At 39.9% G+C, this 18984-nt stretch overlaps 1 long non-coding RNA gene and 1 other non-coding gene across 3 annotated transcripts; both read right to left on the bottom strand.

The window, feature by feature from the left end:
* Positions 1 to 13734: 13734 nt before the first annotated feature.
* On the bottom strand, positions 13735 to 16393 carry LOC143159438 (uncharacterized). Of its 2 annotated transcripts, XR_012995172.1 has the most exons (4): positions 15892 to 16389; positions 14967 to 15078; positions 14456 to 14539; positions 13735 to 14005 (listed from the first exon to the last, which is right to left on the bottom strand). It is a non-coding gene; the product is annotated as an uncharacterized LOC143159438 (long non-coding RNA). The 2 variants fall into 2 exon arrangements; XR_012995171.1 differs by lacking the exon at positions 13735 to 14005 and having other exon boundaries at positions 14012 to 14539; positions 15892 to 16393.
* LOC143160170 (small nucleolar RNA SNORA26) lies at positions 14681 to 14798 on the bottom strand. Its single transcript, XR_012995346.1, has one exon. It is a non-coding gene; the product is annotated as a small nucleolar RNA SNORA26 (small nucleolar RNA).
* Positions 16394 to 18984: the final 2591 nt, after the last annotated feature.

Here is an 18984-nt window from a genome sequence, read left to right as displayed (position 1 = left end):
AAAAATCGAGAGATTACCAGCATAAACTGGTATTCATAAGATTCAGCAGCAACTCCTCTGTTAAGTCCAGTGCTGAGTTATAAAGTCAGTTGTCCTTTGTGGCTCCTGCATTAGATGAAGGATGGGAAGTTTTCCCTCCTCGTCATCCTAGTCTTCCTGTACCACCGGATAAGAAAGTTCATACTGTACTAGTTCTGGGAACAAAAGGAACGGTTCTTTTCTCTAGCGCTGACAACCTGATACCATTCACAAGCACTGCCAATTTAAATTAGGAACGTGGAAAAGGTACAAGAAGTTTAGGCAGCTTAACTGAATTGTTATGTTTATTGAAAAGGGCCTCTGGTACCCTGAATTTGTATGCAGCCGGCAGAGCTGCTAAGCCAGAATAATCGATCACCAGGAACACAAATGCGGACCAGACATGTTTCATTCAATTAAGCGTTCAGTAAGATTTTTGTCCTCCATCTGGGCATTCTAACAGCAAATGTACCCAGGTGTTATTTTTAAAATAGAACTGTAATTTGAATATTGCCAAGCCAATAAGATCGTTACCAGAAAGGTCACAAGCATCCTTAAATATAGTGCAAATTGACCTATTTTCTAGTAACAAAAGGCCTTGAGGGTATGATTTTTTGACACCTTATATTCAGTTATTTTTCTCTCTCAGTGTTTCGATATCAGCTGAAAATCATCTTAAGTGTTACAGTATGGTGGCGTTATGTTCCCTGCTCTCATGCTGGAACAAGAAGGAAAGCTCAGTGGTGTTCTTTCCATTTCCTTGCTAAATGTTGTATACGTAGAAAAGAATAAGTAAGAGGGTAGGCCAGTACAGTCTTGAATACCAGTGGTGAAAGATTATAGCCTACTGATTTCAAAACGTCTTTAAAAATTATTCTGAGAACAAAATGTACCTGTATGCTTTTCCCCAGTATGCTGAGAGATTAGATGAGTACAAAACAGTGCATGGGCTGCCTGCCTCCATAATAAAAGAATCACCAGGCTCTGCCATAAATCTGCAGTAATTCTAAAATGAGATTGATATGGTTATTACTAGCAATTATTTAGCAAGTGTCTCAACTATCAGGTTTTTTCAGTTACAAAATAAAGGCAAAGAGGAGAAAGCCACTAGTCTTTTCTCCACTCCCATCTTACCAACTCCACATATTTCTGTGCTGATTATTAACCCCCAGTTGTTTTTAACGGTGGGTTTGGATCCTACACGGCCTCATGGAGACCTTGGCGCAACCCTCTGGATAATTTTCTTCCCTTGTCCCCTTGCTTTGTGTAAGCTTGAGATTTTCAAAACTGAAAAAGTGAAGCCTAGGTTTCAAAAAGAAATTTTATAATAATTTAGAGTAATTTGGGGTTTTTTCCCCTTAGTTGATAATATGATGCAGTGTTTTTGCTTTTCAGCAGTATGCTCCAGCATTTTGCCACTTGCTCTGTTTTAGCTTGTTCTCCTTTCAAGCCATCCAGTAATTTTAAGTGTTGCAACTTGAACAAGGCAAGGTCTCTGCATTATACAAAATATCCTGGATTTGATACACTAGCATTTCCTTCACAAGACAAAAAGCCTTTTTGTTACAAAATTCATTAGGTTTCAAAAACCCATATATGACACTTCACTAGAATTGTATCATTTCTGGGACTTAGGGAAGCTTCTTTCATGTTACTGTGAATCAGGGTAAACCTGCTATAAGCTATCACTTGGTAAAAAGCAGCTCTGTTACCATATGCAGAGAATCTAACAATTAAGACGCCCTGAATAAATGGGGCACAAGTACATCTTTAAACAAAATGACACTTTTGTCCTTGGGTAGCCAAGGTGTTTGGCTGTTGTACAGTGGGTACAATGAGGCAGTGGATAACACAAGAAGGAACTAATTTTCTCAATACAGTAAAATCTGTTATTTATAGAAGTATGACTATAAGGAGACATATTTGCTCCTATTGCTTTATACACAATTCCAGCTATTTAAAACAGTTGCAGAAGATCAAAATTGTTGTTATTATTATAAAATCATTAACGCTATATAGCCTGCACTGCTGCTGGATGCCCAACTTTATAGAGAACCAGGTCCCTTAGGATATATCCAGGCTCCATGGCACAAACTCCCCCACAAAATTAGGTCTAAGCAGATTAACTTGCATACTGCAAGAAGTCTAAATGCAATTTTATGGTGTTCCCTATAGGCTTATTTAACATGTTCCTCTCTGCTACTAGAACAAGGACTGATTCTATATAAATTACAGTAGACTTTTTTACACTGCACTGATCACATCCCTTTAGGCTCATTCGTAGATTTGCAGCTCCAGGAGAGAACAGCAAATGGACTCCTGAGTGAGGGAACTGTATCCTTCTCCAGCCCTACAAATGTCTGAGAGCATACTTTCACAGGTAGGCACACCATAATGAGGCCTCATCCATTTCCATTACCTTCCTCCTCGCTCCCTAACTCTTTCCTGAAGACATAATGCCCCGCAGAAGCTGAGCCTGCTGGGACCTACATTCTTGACGAGTCCTCTGTCTTCGTTCTGATTAATCTTGGGTAACCATCCATCCCTGGTGCAGATCGTTTCTGTATGCATGTTTACATAAGCAGATCTGCTCCAAACAGCTTGGAATCAAAAGCAGCAAGCAAATGTGGTAAAACCCCCAGCACTGTGTTCAGCAGAGCTATAGCTGAACAAGGAGCAATGAGCCACAGTCTGTGATCTCAGCTGGTTCTGTTTCTAGTTAGACAAGGACCGAAACCATGCAGTCAATAAAACCAACTGCATTTGAAAACTCAAAGATGTTCTTGCCGAATTTGAGCACTGCTTTTCTAACAAGCAGAGGTGATATTACCCGTGGTTTTTTCAGCTGAATTAACAGCTGAATGAACAATTGTTCACCTAAATGAACAATTCCTTTTCTGGACAAGCTGCCTGCATACAACTTATTGGGGGAAAAATTATCCAAGGTTAAAAAGATAAGTGAGTTTTAAAGCAACATTGCTGAGTTGTTATGTAATATACTTAATCATATGGCTTGTGTTTTAGACATCTTTTTAGTAGATTATGATTGTGAACAAAGTATATTTCAGACTCCTAAACGATCCATCTACAGACACTAATGATGACTTGTACTGAATACCCCACCTTTTGCTAAATTATAGACCAGAAATGTGAGAGGTGTGTGAAATGCTTCGGGTTTTGATATATAAACTATCAAACAGGGAGAAAGACTAGTTTAGCTTTGATATGGACTAGACATACTGAGTTTTACAAAACGTCTACATTTTGTTATCTATTTTGTTCTGCTCTTGACAATTTTTTATTGACTCTGGATAAGTTTTGATCACCAACTAATTCCCATGTTGACTTTAGTTTTGTAATTCATCATACATAAATACTTTGTTGGTGGAACAGACTACTGAGCTTATGTTGTCACAAACAATATTTGACATCTCTCCAGCATGCGGCTTTGATTTTTTTACCCTCAGGTAATGTTTTTAGGGGACTGAAGAAATGGACTTCCCACAATAGGTAGCATTCGGTTTGAGGTGGTTACTATTTCAAACCAGAGCAACCAAACCCAGCTCTCAAGGTTCCTGAACAATGTGTGAAACACAAACCACTGCATCTTCACTTTCTGCTTTCATTCTTCACCATTCACACAACCATATCTACACTTTTCTTCAGTCCATGCCAAAAAATGTAAATGAAATTTGCGGTAGCTTTCCAGTTTCAAAATAAAATTGGAATTACAACACCCCTGTATGTGATGGCTATTTTCCTTCTCTTTTTCAGTCATCTCATGGTGCTCCCTCAAGCTATCATTTTGTAAGCAGATTTGTTTCATTATTTTAACTCTATGTTCTATCTGCTTTTTAATAACAATTAAGTACATATTGTTTAAATAGGATTTTCTTTTACCCCAGTGATGCTACCACAATGACACTAAAGCATGCACACAAAAATCAGACTGACCTTGTATTCTAGATCAAGTCTTCCATACCATTCTCTGTATGAAACTCATCTTTTCCTAAAGCTCTTTACCTCGATGATTGCTTTGATTTACAGGTTTGCCCTGTAGTGTGTTACATACTATGAGTATGAACTGTAACTCTACTCTGTGCCTCTATCTCTAGAGCTGTATTTTAGGAAATAAAATTCAAGCAGGGAGTTAAGTATTACATAGGGCTAGCTCAGGTTCTTAAAGGAACTGCGTCGTGAGTAACAAAACCAATTTCCTCAAACCAAGCTCCTGCCTACTAAAATAGTTCATACTTGCAAGTCTGCTTATATTGTGCAATGCCTCTATTTGATGATACACAGGGCACGACCGATGGCTTCTTGAAAGACAGTCTACAACTACATCTGTGTGTTTTATATTTCATTTGGTGCCTACAGGATAAAAAAATTAATTTTTCCTCTTGGCTTTGTGATATAAGTATGGAATTACATTATCAACAGTTTCAGTGTGACCAATGCAAATTACTTGGCTGAACCCAACACGCCCTGCCACCTGAAGAGATTAAGGAATACCAGTGATTTTGCTTTTAGTAACCAGCAGTGGGATTTTCAAACTATTCAGCACTGGCCAAATTTTGCTCTATTGACATCAACAGTAAAACTCTAATTTCAGAAAGACTGGAAAGAATCCAGTTCTGAATACTTCTGAAAAACCCTACCCTAAAACCCCTTATTTTAAATTACTTCAAAACATGCAATTTATAGAATCTAGCATGAGAAATTCTGCCAGAGTGGTTCTGAAAGGCAGCTGGGACTATAAGCAAACAGATGATCCACATGATATCCTTACTTGGAGCTTTGAAATCTGACAACTGAAAATAATTTACTTGGAAGGAAAAACAATTCCTCTCCACCCCCTTCTCAATACATGAAATATTCACCTCTAATTTATTTTTCCACAAGAAAATGGCAACAACATTTTGCACTACTGAATTTTATGCAAGACCCTCTCAAGCAGTCCAACTTGTACTCAAATCTCAAGGCAATAAAAACATAGACTATGTAAAAGTCTAACAATAAATACTTAAATCACAGTCTATAACTACTTTAAAGATTCTGATTACAAATTGCAAGGGACTTTCTCCCTGTCATCACACAAACATACACAAAATATTGGGAAGATATTAAATAACCTTCTTAAGGTGGACTCAGTAATAATACAATTACTCTGAATAAAAACAAGAAGTGGTGAAACAGTAATAATTCACAATTAAACTGCAGAAGCCACAACGGAAGGACAGATCACTTACATGGAAGAGCAGAGATTATTATTCTCAAAACGAAAACCAAAGGTAATACATGAGAAACTCTATGAGTCAAGCTAAAACCTTGTGACATCCTGCTGAACAAGATCAAAGATGAGTTCAGGTTAACAGCATGAGGATTAGTGAGAAATGGTATAAATAACCCAACTTTATATAATCCCAAACCTTCAGACTGTGCCAGGGCACCTGGTAGCACAGCACAGAGCAGGAATGGTGAGGTGAGCTACTGAGATAAGAAAGAGGCAAGACTGAGGACAGGACCTCAAATCATTTTAGACATTAGGTTATGAATAGCAACCTCAGAAAGATAACCAAAGTTTATAGAGAGGAGTGGGGGGCCTGACTCTCTGCTGAAGTAAACAAGCACAGTCTCATTGAATTTTGGTGAAACTGTCCTGAAGACCTGCCCTACATTTGTGCTACCGTGCTCATCATCCACCATACTGATTTACAGGTCCTAGTGACCTCCAACTAAGTTTGCATACCTCATTTCTGGAAGTTTTAAAGCTACCTAGATTTGAGCAGCCTTTTCAAATTCTAATTGATAGGTCTCAAGCCAGAGAGAGCCTAGAGAGCAGCTCTTCTATCATACTACACTTTACAAGGAATGATATCTCTACTTAATAAAAAATGTAACAATTTTCTAAAAAAAAAAAAAAACTTCAACAATGGTAGTACTCGATCTGTATTTTCTTCCACATAAATCAAGTTCTGTCCAAGGGTTACATGGGAGCTGTTACTGACTACATAACAAATGCTGTATCTGCTTACAGTTCCTGAAATGACAGCAGCACTGTAACTCATAGCATTGTGAAGCAGTTTGAGATACATAGGATATTTAAGAGGGTATATAACATATTCATTATTTTTCTTCACTTTTTTATTTCATACCCAAACCCTATATCCAAATATGGAGAGAGAGCACTCATCCAATAGCTGAAGCTGCATTCAGTTAATAGCCATATTTCTAGTCAAAAAGGAAAACCATCAGCCCCTCTCTAATGGCATATATACAGATACTCAAATTCTCAGTGTTTTACGACAAATTCTTGGCACACTTTCTTTTTCCTAGAAATTTCCAAAGAAAGTGAGCAAACAGTTCAAGGGAAAGTTTATAAAAATTATGGACTACACAGTATCTCGTGCTTAAGCCAGGTGGTGCTAACTTCATTACGGAATTATGACAATGGCAGTAATTTTTCTCCTCCTGCTCACCTCTAAAATATGCTGCCTGTAGGCATGCGAGAAATTTTAAAATTTAAAAAAAAAATTATTTTTCTATCAGCTTAATGCTGTCTGAAATTGTAAGTATTAATCGGTTACACAGATAGCTACAAGGCAGAGCTAATATTTTTCCATATCTTAAACTTGTCTGTTTTGTTTAGCCTGTCTAATTTTGTAATTCTTTCAAATCACACACAAATATCCCACAGCATTTATTAAAAGCAGTTGCTTCTCCATATTGTCAGTTTAAAATGTTTTTTGTTTAGCATTTCTGAGAAACAGTAGCAACAAAACTCAAATACTATAATATATCTATTGAGTATTCATAAATTGGTTGAAGGGAGGAAGTCCCATGAGGAGCGAAAATCATGGCTACTGCAGAGGAGGATTGCAGCCTGAGGAGCCTGGGAAGAACGTGGCAATCTAAGGAACTTGGTGCAGAGCTTAATAGGACCAACCTAGAGAAGTACCTTGAGATCTTCCTTCTGCTTTGACTCACAGTAAATTGACACACTGCAAAGTCTTGTATCCAGTCAGGTGAGAACAGATGAAATACTTACTGTGAACCAAAACAGAGACAGCAATAAAACATAAGCTTGGAAGAAAAACCAGAGGTATGGCACCCCAGTAGCAGTAAAAAAAAGTCACCCTGTTACTTACTTGTACAATTAGTTTCCTTTAACTAACACATGGTAAAACAATGCTGGAGAGGAGCCACAGCAGATGGAACCATCATTTCTCAGCTCAGACCAAGAGCACAGATGGGACCTAGCTCAGGTGAGTGAGACTTCTCAGCCTTAACACGATACAGGTGGGAATCAGACCACATTGCTATTACATCTGCAACACTACAAGGGAAAAATGACCTACAGTTAAGGTACCCAAATCTGGGGTGCTCTCCCTACGATAAAATATGAAAATACTGACCTGGCAGCATCTTTTTGCATGAGGCCAAAAATGATTCATGCCCTGCCATCAATGACACACAAATGAGCAGTGGACAACTGAAAGGATTGCAGCTGGCAAGCAGTTCCAATAAACATACTCATTATGCAGTATAAGCAGCAGCAATATCTTGAATCTGGGAGGGACTTAATGTCATCTTACAGTTCTTGGGGTTTCTTTTTAATAATTTTCACATTACTGTTACCATAAAAGCACATCATAGAGTTGAAACATTTTTATGGCACATATATGAGTTCTAATATATCTTTTTTCTCTTTCCAGCTTTTCTTGATAGCAGGAGTGTGTCTAGATGAAAATCCCAGATTTCAGGTAGAACGGCAGAAGAGATTTTTTGTTTTCTTATTTTCTACTTATTTCTTTTTATCTTTTTTTTTTCTTTTATACCACACAACAGAGGACAGAGAGGCCATAACTTATCTGCAAATTGAAGCAGCAGCAGCAAGGTCTAAAACAGAAGTTTTGAGGCAACCCATGGGTATCTGGAAAAAAAAATCATGGTATGTCACAGCATACCAGCAACTCTAAAAAGCTTGTGCCATACTGGACGTGAAATCAGTATCTTGAGTCTGGGCATGTGTGAGAGAACACATTATTTCTGGAAACAGACTGCATCCTTCTGTGTGCTTTACTTGGCTTAATTCCCTTCTGGTTACTTTACCAATAAAGTATGTTATACGTATTTTATGTTTACACTTTGGCGGGAAAAAAAAAAAAAAAAAAATGAAGTGATGAGCCTAATAGGATCCATTACTAAAATCCTGAGAACATTACAGTTAGCAATCATTTCAAGTAGCTTTCAGAGAATTTTTTCTATAGAGCTGCTATTTGTTTTCTTTCACTTTCCAAACTGCATGAGATGATTTTCTATTTTTAAGGCACAATCATGATATAGCCAAACAGAAGCTGGGATTTCATCTTCCTACACCATCTGTAATAAGACTCAATGGCAGGAGCACTAATAAAACCTAAACTGAATTCCTTTATACAAATTACCTTCACATAATCCCTCCACTTTTCAAGAGAAAGTCTGAAAACACTCTGAATCACAGGCCACATACCACCTCTGCTTTGGTGTGCAATATACCACTGAGAAGGAAATAAAAGGACCTCGCCTGCTACCACATTAGACAAACTATGGATCTGCACGACCTATTGTCTCCAAACCCAGGCAGTACTAAAAGCAGGAACTCCCAGCATTTTTTCATCCCCTGGTTTTGTGCACACTACTCTTCCTAGGACTCTGCCTATTTCCAATTACTCCTGCTCATGATTTTAATAAAGTATATTTAAGTTAAAATACGTTTATTAGAACGTGTTGTGAATTAAATTAACATTGTATCTTACAGTAAACACATACAATACAATCTGAAGATGTGAAGTCATTGTTGTCAGCTTCTATATTTTTTTTCACCTGAAGAGTATGAATGTTTTCAGTATTATAGTGTTCAGTATTTATGCATTGAGTCAAAGCTGCAGAACTTAAATATCAAAGCATGTGAGGAAATCTCTGATCCTTACATCAAAGTCCACTGAACAGAAAAGGCCCTCTTTGCAGCAATGAATGTCAGCGAAGGTCACGCAGCTTTCACCTTTATTTAGATAAGCAAAAGTATCGACGTGTGGAAAAATCCAGTGTGAGTTGCATCTGAAGCCAAATGTAGAAAGTTTTAAGAAAATGTGTTCTATATAGATCTGGTACCTAATGACCATAAAAAGAGGATTTTTCCATCTCAAACTGTTTTGTAAGAAATGCCTGCCTGCATTGATCCAAACCAGAATATATGGGATGCCCACTCATTGTTTCTTAGGTACAAGTACATTCGGTCTATATTCTCTACTGCTAGTTTGCTCTTTGCATGAACTCAAGAATCTTGAATATGACTAACATTATGGGAAGGCATGAGCAAAAATGAGGATGATGCAGGCAACTAACCATCAACTCAAAAGAATAGCTAGGACAACAAGTAGCCATTATTACTTGAGTATCACCTCCAAGCTTCCCACTGAGGATCAATAAGTATGATTTATTAAGGTAAGGCCACAGAGTCATAAACATAACTCTAACATGAATTAATACCTGCACCCAAACTTTAGATTCTTAAAAACAAAGCAGTACAAACCCTGGAGATCACAAATCTGTGTTACTAAGTAGAAGTCATCACACAAATTCTGATATTGCCAAGCTCCTCAGAACTAAAACCCTTCGGGAGTACCAGACTTTCAAGATGGTTCCCCAGCAACTGTTCCAAATCCAAAAAAAGGGAAGCATAAGCATTTCATGTCTTGCCAGACCATGGCACAGAACACAAAATGTTGTTGCATGTAGCCCTGTGCACCAAAAACCGTCCAGGGCTTAGCACAGGTTACTCCCAAAGTACGTTTCATTCTTCAGCTTTATCATCTGCATTTCCTTTGATCATTGAGCCTCAAGAGTTGTAACAACTTACTAAAAGGAAGGGAAGTAGGAAATATCATGCTTTTCAACCGTCTGCTAGAACATGGAATAAATACAGATATGAAAATATTCCCCCTTCTGTCTGACAGTCTTCAGTCTTGCTGAACAAATTTAAAGTTCTTGCAGATTTAGTCAATGAAAAGCCAAAGCAGCATTCCCAAGTTTGCAATCAATAGCCAGAATAAACAGAAATGTAGATTAAAAGCTATATTATAGTTTTCCTCCATCTTTATTTCCCCCAAAACTCTCATGTAATCCCTGTTGTATGAACCATATGTACGAAAAATTTATAAAATGGCAGAATTTGGCTTAATGTCATTTAGCCTGTAACAAGACGAGTTAATACAAATCTGTGATGGTGTAAGCCAACTAGTTAGCCCTTGACTATTCTCCAGCAAACATGGCTATTTTTCTTCCATTAGTCTTCACTTTTCCAATGAGTAATAAAAGGGAAAACTGCAATGTTATAACTTCATTTAGAGGACAGCATTTATACAAACCAGCTCTCTCTTCGTGAACTGCACAGCCCCAAGTATACAGTGCCACAGGGTGGTGGTCAGGGTGAATGAGCTAATTTACAATTAAGTTGTCAGGTTTAGACTTACTTTGTATTCCTAGACTAACAGTAATCCCTTTGTTTTGCTTCAATATTTTAACATGTTATATCACAAAATTAGGTGAATGATGCCTGAACGGACGTATTTATATTCCAAAAAGCCTGATGATGGAATAGGAACAAGTCAAAGTTAATTGGTAAGAAACTTCTTATTATCACTACTCATGAGAAGTCATGGAATAGAGTATCTCAAGTGACTTATCTTTCCAACCAGTGTTTCTTCAAAATGAGCCTTCAGCATAGAATAATGGCCCCAACTGAGTGACAACAAATAGCCAAACATAAAAAGTCATAAGCCTTATAAACACATGAAATAATTTGATACTTCTTTAGTTTAAAATACAAACTCTACTTTGATTTTGTATTAAACCAGTTCTACTGAAAAAGCTCTTCCCATTTTTAAAGAATAGTGCCTTAAGATTGCCTACTTACCTGAAGAACAAGGTAGGTGAAACGTTGAGTATTCACCATAGAGTCTCAAGTACCCTTTTTTTTCATTCTTGCTCTCTCTCCAGATGTACTAAAACCATATACTGAATCCATTTATGCTGTGTGAAACCAGAATAGTAGATCCTGTTTAGAATGGATTCCCTCTCTCTTCATCAGCCTTTCTGACCAGATGTTTCAGAACGATGGAACAGCAAAGGCTGAACTTTACATGCAACATCATCACTTAGTGGCACGCAGGTATTTCATTAATAGCTACAGCAAATTAGGACTTTGCTAACACTGCAATTTTACTGGGGAACTTGTATAACATACTGCCCACATACAGTATAAGTGCATAAGCCACTAATGTGAAAAAGTTATCTTCTGCAACAGAAAGACTGATAGGAAACAAAACTTCAGCTGTCAGCAATGGAAAGAAGTACATCCTAAAACATTTTTATATTGAACTTCTTGAAACTTAAGGCAAATTTCTCCTGTTAAGAAAGGAAAAAAAGGAGGAAAGCAATGAGCAATGAAACTACTTGAAAGGACCAGTTAAAAAGGGTGCAGTATAGCTAACCAGATAAAATGGTGCTTAAAAGACAAGTTTTAATCAGTCTCATAGGCAAATCAAAACACACGAAAATGATAGCACTTTTAAACTGTGAATGTGCTCCACAGTGAAGCTTTCCATATCTTTCCATAACTGCAAGTCACACCAAAACAAAGAAAAGTAAAACTGAATAACCCAGTTTAAAACTGCACCATACTGAAGCAGCAGAAATGCTTAAGGAGCAATATGATAAAAGAATATTAAAATCTCTTCAAATTGATCAGAAGCAGGCAGTCTGCAAAAGAGTTTGCAAGCCCAAGAAATGAACAAGTATGAAAGGAGCCTTTGAGAATTTGAAGGCTACATCACAAAAGCCAAATGAATGATTTGTCTGTGATAGAGACTACTTTCCCAAAGTTTTTAAAAGCTAGGGTTGAATGAACAAGGACCTGCCTGAAACATTTTAGAACAAATTTGTGGATCAGGACCAAGTCATTAGGATTTAATGGCACTTTTTAATCACCAACTGCACAGCATGAAGTTGAATGTAATGCTTCAAAAAAACTAAACAAGTCTCTGAAGGAGTCAGCACCTAAGCACAGAGGATGACTCAAATGAACATGCTGTATTTTCAAAATCTTCAGATAGGTCCTCCAAGGGCATGACAGCTACCATGAAATAGAAGGGACCTTTAGTGTACTCCCGGGCCATTGATTCAGAAAGGAGAGGAACAAATAGCTAGTTTTCATAAGTGAAAAGATTTCAAAGCTCTCTTTTCAGCATCAATTGACGTGAAAAAAGCAAAATACTCAAAGCTAACCATGACTGCAGACTCCAAAAGATCTTGATTCTGACAAGATCCTCGACAGATCAACAGATGGAATTTAATGCCATTTATTGCACAACTAATGAATCTGGGATGGAAAACTCCAACCCTAATTCTAAGATAGCTTCTACTCTCTTCATTAAGTTCTAGAAGTATAGAAAGCTCACTGAAAACATCAGCCCAAGCTATCAAATGGAAACAAGCTTACTAGTTAAGGAAAACAGGAGACAGCATTTAGAAATTGTCTATGCTGAATACCATCAACTAGCGTTGAACCTAAGAGAAGCAAGATTTAGAAAACCTGTACAGGGCAGCATGGATCAGATATGAAACCACACTCACATAAGGCAAGGCTGAACAGACTAAAACTTAATCCTTGAGCATGACTGCAGAGGACAGAGGTCTACAACTGAGAAGGCTTGTAGGAAAATGATTCATTGTTTCTCTAACAGGAACTAGCAGTTGTCAGACAGGTTTAATATAAAGAAAAAGTACTTTTGTATGCCCTTCAAATTTCATTTTAGCTTTATTAAAACACAAGTCCAGAGGAAAAGAAACACTTCAGTAGGCCTAGCAGGCTACAAATATAATAGATCACTATTCACCCCATTTAGCAGATGTTTAAGCAAAGATAACCAGAAACACTTCCTGGCTAGATGGAGGTTAAATCTGACCAAGTATATAAAAGACAAAGTTTAGTCCTAAATCCACACAAACTCACTTTCCCATGTAGGCTGTGGGGACTGCCTGGCAGTTACTTCACACTGTATTTTATATTCTTGTTTGTGCATTCCAAGGAAGCATTGGCTAGTATAGTAATAGGATGCATATAAGTCACTCCATGTTAAGACCTACTACTGAGGAATAAATTTGATATTTACTTAGACATAAGCAACTGAAAAGCACATACAAGCTTTCAATCACTCAACAATATTGATCTTGCTCTTCAAGGATCTTCACACTGGTTGTTTTTTGGTTTGTAGTTTTTTTTTTTACATGGAATACTGCAACATTTTCCTTTTTGTTTGAAATAGGCAGGTAATGGGATTCTTGCTAAGTAATAGTACTTGTTCTTTGAAGTTTGAGACAATATTTTGACTAGTTGGAGAACATGAAAATAACATACAGCCTAATGAACTTAGAAGTTGGCCAGCTGGTCTTAAAGTTCTTCTGCATTCTAAAAAATTCAGAAAACCATGACCAGACATTCAGAATAAAAGATGAAGATTAAGAGGGACATTTTCAATGGATTTGCAAGTTCAAGATCAAATTTGCACATGGCAACAGAATGTTTCTGCATGACAATATAAAAGTATTCACATCCATGAGACAAAGCCTTCATGCAGGAAGTACCTAGATGAGAAAACTTGAGAACACACAAACTTCTGGTAGCATTCTCACATTTTATTTCAATTAATCTACACAGACATAGAAATAAATCACAGCAGTTTTTAAGAAATTTCAGTTTCAACAATGAGGTTCCTGTTTAAACACGATCATTGAAGATGTGGTTTTAGCCATTGCTTCTCTCAATTTCACTTTCAAGATAATACATTACAGTATTATGGAGTCATCTAGTATGAATCAGCCACTCATCAAATCATAAGCTGATGTTTAAATCAGTTCCAACCCTTTGTACATGCTGGTTTTCTCCCTGTAAAAAGTTTTATTTAATTTGCAGTCCGCATTGCACACACAAGAGTGGTAACTGGCCTAAGGTTGAGCTGTATGAACATGCTGCATGACACTAACCCGTAAGTCAGAGCCATTTCTCAATACAAATTTCTTCATTTGTACAGGACAGGATTTTTCCTTTCCCACATCATTAGCATGGATTCCATTCCAGAGGACCAGCCAGATTAAAGTAAATGGATCCAATAACTATTGTGACCATAAGCTTTCCTCAGATTTTTTCCAATTTAGATTGGCTAAATCTATATAAAGTTCTAACAATTTCCACACAGGTTTCCACCAGTCCAAACTAATTTTGGTTTTGTTTTTCTTTTTTTCTTTTTAGTTTTTAGGTAAGGAATAATTTAAACAGCTTTGGATTGTGTTCTATATCTAACCACTAACATCTGATAATCCTTTTTACACTACATACCTGGAGACCAATCAATTTACAAGGAACTCTTTTCACTCAAGATATCTCACACAGGTTCATGAAGCATCAACACACTTGAGAAACCTGGAAAATAAGATTTACATGAAACTGACATCAAGACTCAGATAACATGATAATCAGATAACAGTTCAAAACCTACCTACAAGCTATTTTGAACACAATAGAGTTGATTTGGTAACTTCCCAAAGTTCAGTGGTTTCATGAATGTGTTCCTCTCAGCATGCTCCAAAGAAGAGTTTCAACCTCACCTCTGGGTTTGAGAGAGAACTTATATACCCCTCTGTGTTGGCCACTTAAGACACTGCCAGGCTTAAGAGGGCAAAGCATAAAAGGGGAGTAGGTTATAGCACCAATTTTGTCTTTTTAACTAAGATGATCTGAACTTACCATTTACTCAAAAGAGGTATTACAATTTACTTGAAATTTGTGAATTATAAAAAAGTAAGATTTAAAACGATCTGCAATTGTCATTACGCTAGAGCACACTTACCTTCTAGCAGAAGGTATTATTTGTTCCTAAGAAGTCCTGAGCATTGCTTCTAATTTAGGTGTGATCATCCATGTCTAGAATATTTCAAACATGAAATTGCTAAGTGGGACCCCTAAAGAGCACAAAAAAGGCAAAAATTATTAAATTATAATATAATTTATATTACATCTAATTACAAACCTTCTTAAAGCCACATTCTACAAAGTTGCAGGAATCATTAACATAAAGATCCTTATCAAATCAAGACCTAGAACAAAAGGTAGTAAATGGTTCAATCTGTTAAAGATTCTTTTCTGATCAGCCCATTCAAACCACATAGAGTATCTTTTTAACATCTTTTAAAATATACTGATAATCAGAAACAATGGAAAGTTTATTAAGCCTAAATTGCTTTTAGTGTTGACACTACCCTGACATAAACTGTAAATTTTTAGATTTAAGAGACTGATCTTTACCAGCCAATTCATTGCTACCTTGTGCCTACTTACATGTACCTCGTAACAAATTGTACAGCACTCAACCAAGAGAGACAAAGGTCACTGTTAGAGGCATACTAGAAGACTGGACCGAAAGCCTATGCAATCAGTGACTTTTCCTTGTTTGAAAAGTTAAGTCCGTTTGAACTTAAGTCCCTACAGCATTCAGCACCCTAAACACTGCAGGTTTTAACTGTAGTTTTCTTGATGCAGCCTATAAAAAAAGAAACCACTACACTGAATCAGATTTAAGGTCTGTACACCCTTCTGCTGAAGGGTACAAATGTACAAAAAGACTTCTTTGTCTCACGGTGGTACAGGCCAGTACCCTCAGATGTTTGTCTTTAAGTGGTAGTCTCAGGATTCAAAGCCCTCCGTTTCTGAAGCCCAAAGCCTTATCTAACCAGCCCTAGGCTGAGGCACGCGATGAAGTCGGTGTGCCCCCTTACCTATAGGCGTTCAAAGGCACGACTCCCGATCTCCAGCACTTCCCACTGACAAGGCCTACTGTGCTTTGCCTCCTGCCCACGCCGGGAGCAGCCGAGCGCGGCAGGCCCGCCGACAAAGCCTTCGGGGGCATTTGAAGGCCTTGCCGGTACCTTGGGACGCTTCCTGCCGCCTTCTTCCCCGCCGGGCGGCCGCCATGGGGAGCGCGCGGCCCACGCTGCACGCTGCGAAGGGAGAGAGAAGTCAGCCCGGAGCAGCGAGGGGGCCGGGGAGGGAGAAGGGACGGGGGGCGCATGTGCCTCACGACAGGATGCAGGGCGGAGGGGAACGGCTCCGCACTGGGTTTCTGTGAGGGAAAGGTGCTCTATCCCCCTGTGTTGACTCCCCGGAGCACCGCCAGGCTCCGAGAGGGCAAGATGTGAAGGGAAGACCCGAGCAGGTCCCATCCCCCCACCCCGCCCGTTAGGAGCCCGGGGCTCCTTGCGGCAGCGGCTGCGGCGGCCTTACCGCGGGAGAGGCGGCAGAGAAAGAGGGAGGACGGCGCCTCCCGGGGCCTTAAATACCGTCCCGCCGCTCCCGCGAGACCCCGCGCGGCGCCCGCCGCCGTTGGAGGGGGCGGGGGCAGGGGGAGCCAGCGGGAAGGGCGCCGCTGTCTATTGGTAGAGCTGGCGCACGTGACCCCGCGAGGGGGGAGGGGCGGTGGCGGTAGGGCGCGTGAGCGGGGCCGATGGCGGCTGACTCGCAGCTCCGAGCTACCGTTGAGGGGAGAGGCCGCTGTGCTGCGCCTCCCCTCCCGCGCTCCCCCGCGGGGAGACGGCGTGGGGCTGCCCCTGGGACAGGGGGACGGCCAGCGCCCCCCGGCCGCTGCGGTCGGGGATGAGGGGGCGGCCTTCTGCCCCAGCGAGAAGCGCCCCGGCTGCTCAGTCGCGCTCCCTACGGCGGTCAGTTAGGGGCGGACCCGCGGCCTGGGTCGTGACGCGGCTTTCGTCTTCGTTGGGACATAATTGTCGATCTCTGCCCCGGCCGAACTCTAGGGGCCCGGAGGCCTTGAACATAGAGAAACAAAAAAGTCTTCGGTGAGAGGTAGCAGCTGCGTAGCGGTTTCGAGGAACGAAATACTGCTGATCTCTGTCTAAACTCCCATCTAAGCCCTACTTTAGGAGGCTTAGGATCTGTCTGTAGGGATAGTGAAGTAAGCCTCAAGCCTGCGCTAATACCCTCGCTGACCTTACAGCACATGCAGCTGGCTCTAGAGCATGCCTGGGCTGCAGTTCACAGGGTGGCACGGTGGAACCGGGCCTGTCATCCCACGGGTTAGCGCACAACGTGGATGCAAAACACGGCTATTGTTCTACCTCAGCTGAGATGTGCTGCCTGACTGGGTATACTACCAAGACGTTTTAGGGTGAGTACAAACAGATTAGCATAAACTCGGAATTAGTAATTTGTAGCACAGAGACTTGAATGTTGCCCAGCAAAGCTAGTAGGTAGGAACCACGCCGCCTTTGTTCCTGTGGAGTTCTGAATTCAACGAAAGTCCCTGCTTCACAAAGAGGTGGATATATTGCTGATAATTCACAGCTTCCTGTCTCAGTGAGAAACAGTATGTCTTGGCTCATGCTGAGTTGCTACCAGCACAGTACCTGTAAGTGTTTGGAAAGAAAATAACAGGTTGGCCCACTATCCCTGAAAGTTTTCTGAACCCTACATTTAAATTACCCTCAGTGGAGCTAAACCGATCTGATTCAGCCTGAAACAAACAGTCACATAGTTGCAATGAAGGGATAACTCTAGAAATTGTTTCTCATCACTTCTAGTTACCGCTTCTGTCTAGTGCTTGATACTTGCTTAAAACATTGTTGCAGACGTAATCCCCGTGCCAGTAAATTTATTGTGAGTACCATTGAGATTCAAAAGCTGTCTCAGGGCTCTAGGTAAGTCACTCTCTGGATATGAATTTGTGAGGCATGTAGCTTCAGGTTATTTCAAGTGGAGTTCTCTGCAATGACCATTTTCTACAGTTAGACACATAAGTCCTTTCTTGCAATGTAGCCAAAAAGATGAAGTGGCATCCAAACTTTACATTTTTAGCACCTGTGCCAGTGGGATGTATGTCAAGCTCAGTTTCTTCTTTTCCAGTACAGAATGTAAACTGGCACCTCTGTTAGCACAGCAAACCAGTAATCAGTATCCACCCCAGATGAGCATTTTAATCATTGAGATAAAATCCTACTCCTTTTTCTTCCCCTGCACGAGCTTTCTTCTGTCTTCCCCATAGAAACTTTGCATTGTTTGCTTTCTCTCTGGCTCCATGAAACTTACTTTCTTGTCTGAGAGCGGCACAACTTCAAGAGGAGGCATGCAGAGACCACCTGCCCTGTCTGTCCCATCCCAAACCTTCCCTATAGAATAAATTACTGTCCTAGCAAGGGTCAGATGTGGATTTGAGCCTCTTTGCATGCAGGTAGGGTTCTCCTGTTTCCTGGGCAAATGCTATAACCATTGAGTTACTACCTACAAGACTGCAGGCAGACCTGCTGTTTCTATGTTTTGTTGGAGGGAAAGGGCTGCCTCTAACTTTTATCTGAACAAACTTCTCAGCTGGGCACTGAGTCTGCCTACAAGCCTGGGTCTCTTGGAGACTTGTGGGAAAGCCTGCATTACTGGTGGATCTAAGTACAGCTTAATTTTGAGATGGATCCTGGATCACTAACCAGGAGGGATGCAGGTCTGATCGTAAGCAGAATTTGCAGGAACTTCAGTTATCATGGGAGCTTGACTAGTGAACATGAAAATATTTAAGGGGGAGGGGGGAGTATGGACAGTTGTTATAAGAACTACACTTAAGAATCAGTGCTACCTTTGTTCCACACTGGCAACCTAATGGTGAAGAAGAGCCTTTGCTTCTTTTCAGCATGAGAGGTTAGCAGGTTCTACACGTGCCCAGGAAAAACTGTCAGGCACCTGGTCAACCATGCCAGTAGATGTTGTTAGGTCTGTTTACATTAGGGCACTTCCACTTTAGGTAGTCACGGAGAAGAATATCTGAAGGTCTGCATTTTGAAGTTAGCTAAGTGACAGCTGGGTGCCTTGGT

The sequence above is a fragment of the Aptenodytes patagonicus genome, chromosome 4 (genome assembly GCF_965638725.1).
Source record: "Aptenodytes patagonicus chromosome 4, bAptPat1.pri.cur, whole genome shotgun sequence".
In the NCBI taxonomy this organism is placed as follows: Eukaryota; Metazoa; Chordata; class Aves; order Sphenisciformes; family Spheniscidae; genus Aptenodytes; species Aptenodytes patagonicus.
This window is presented reverse-complemented; position numbering and strand designations above follow the sequence as displayed.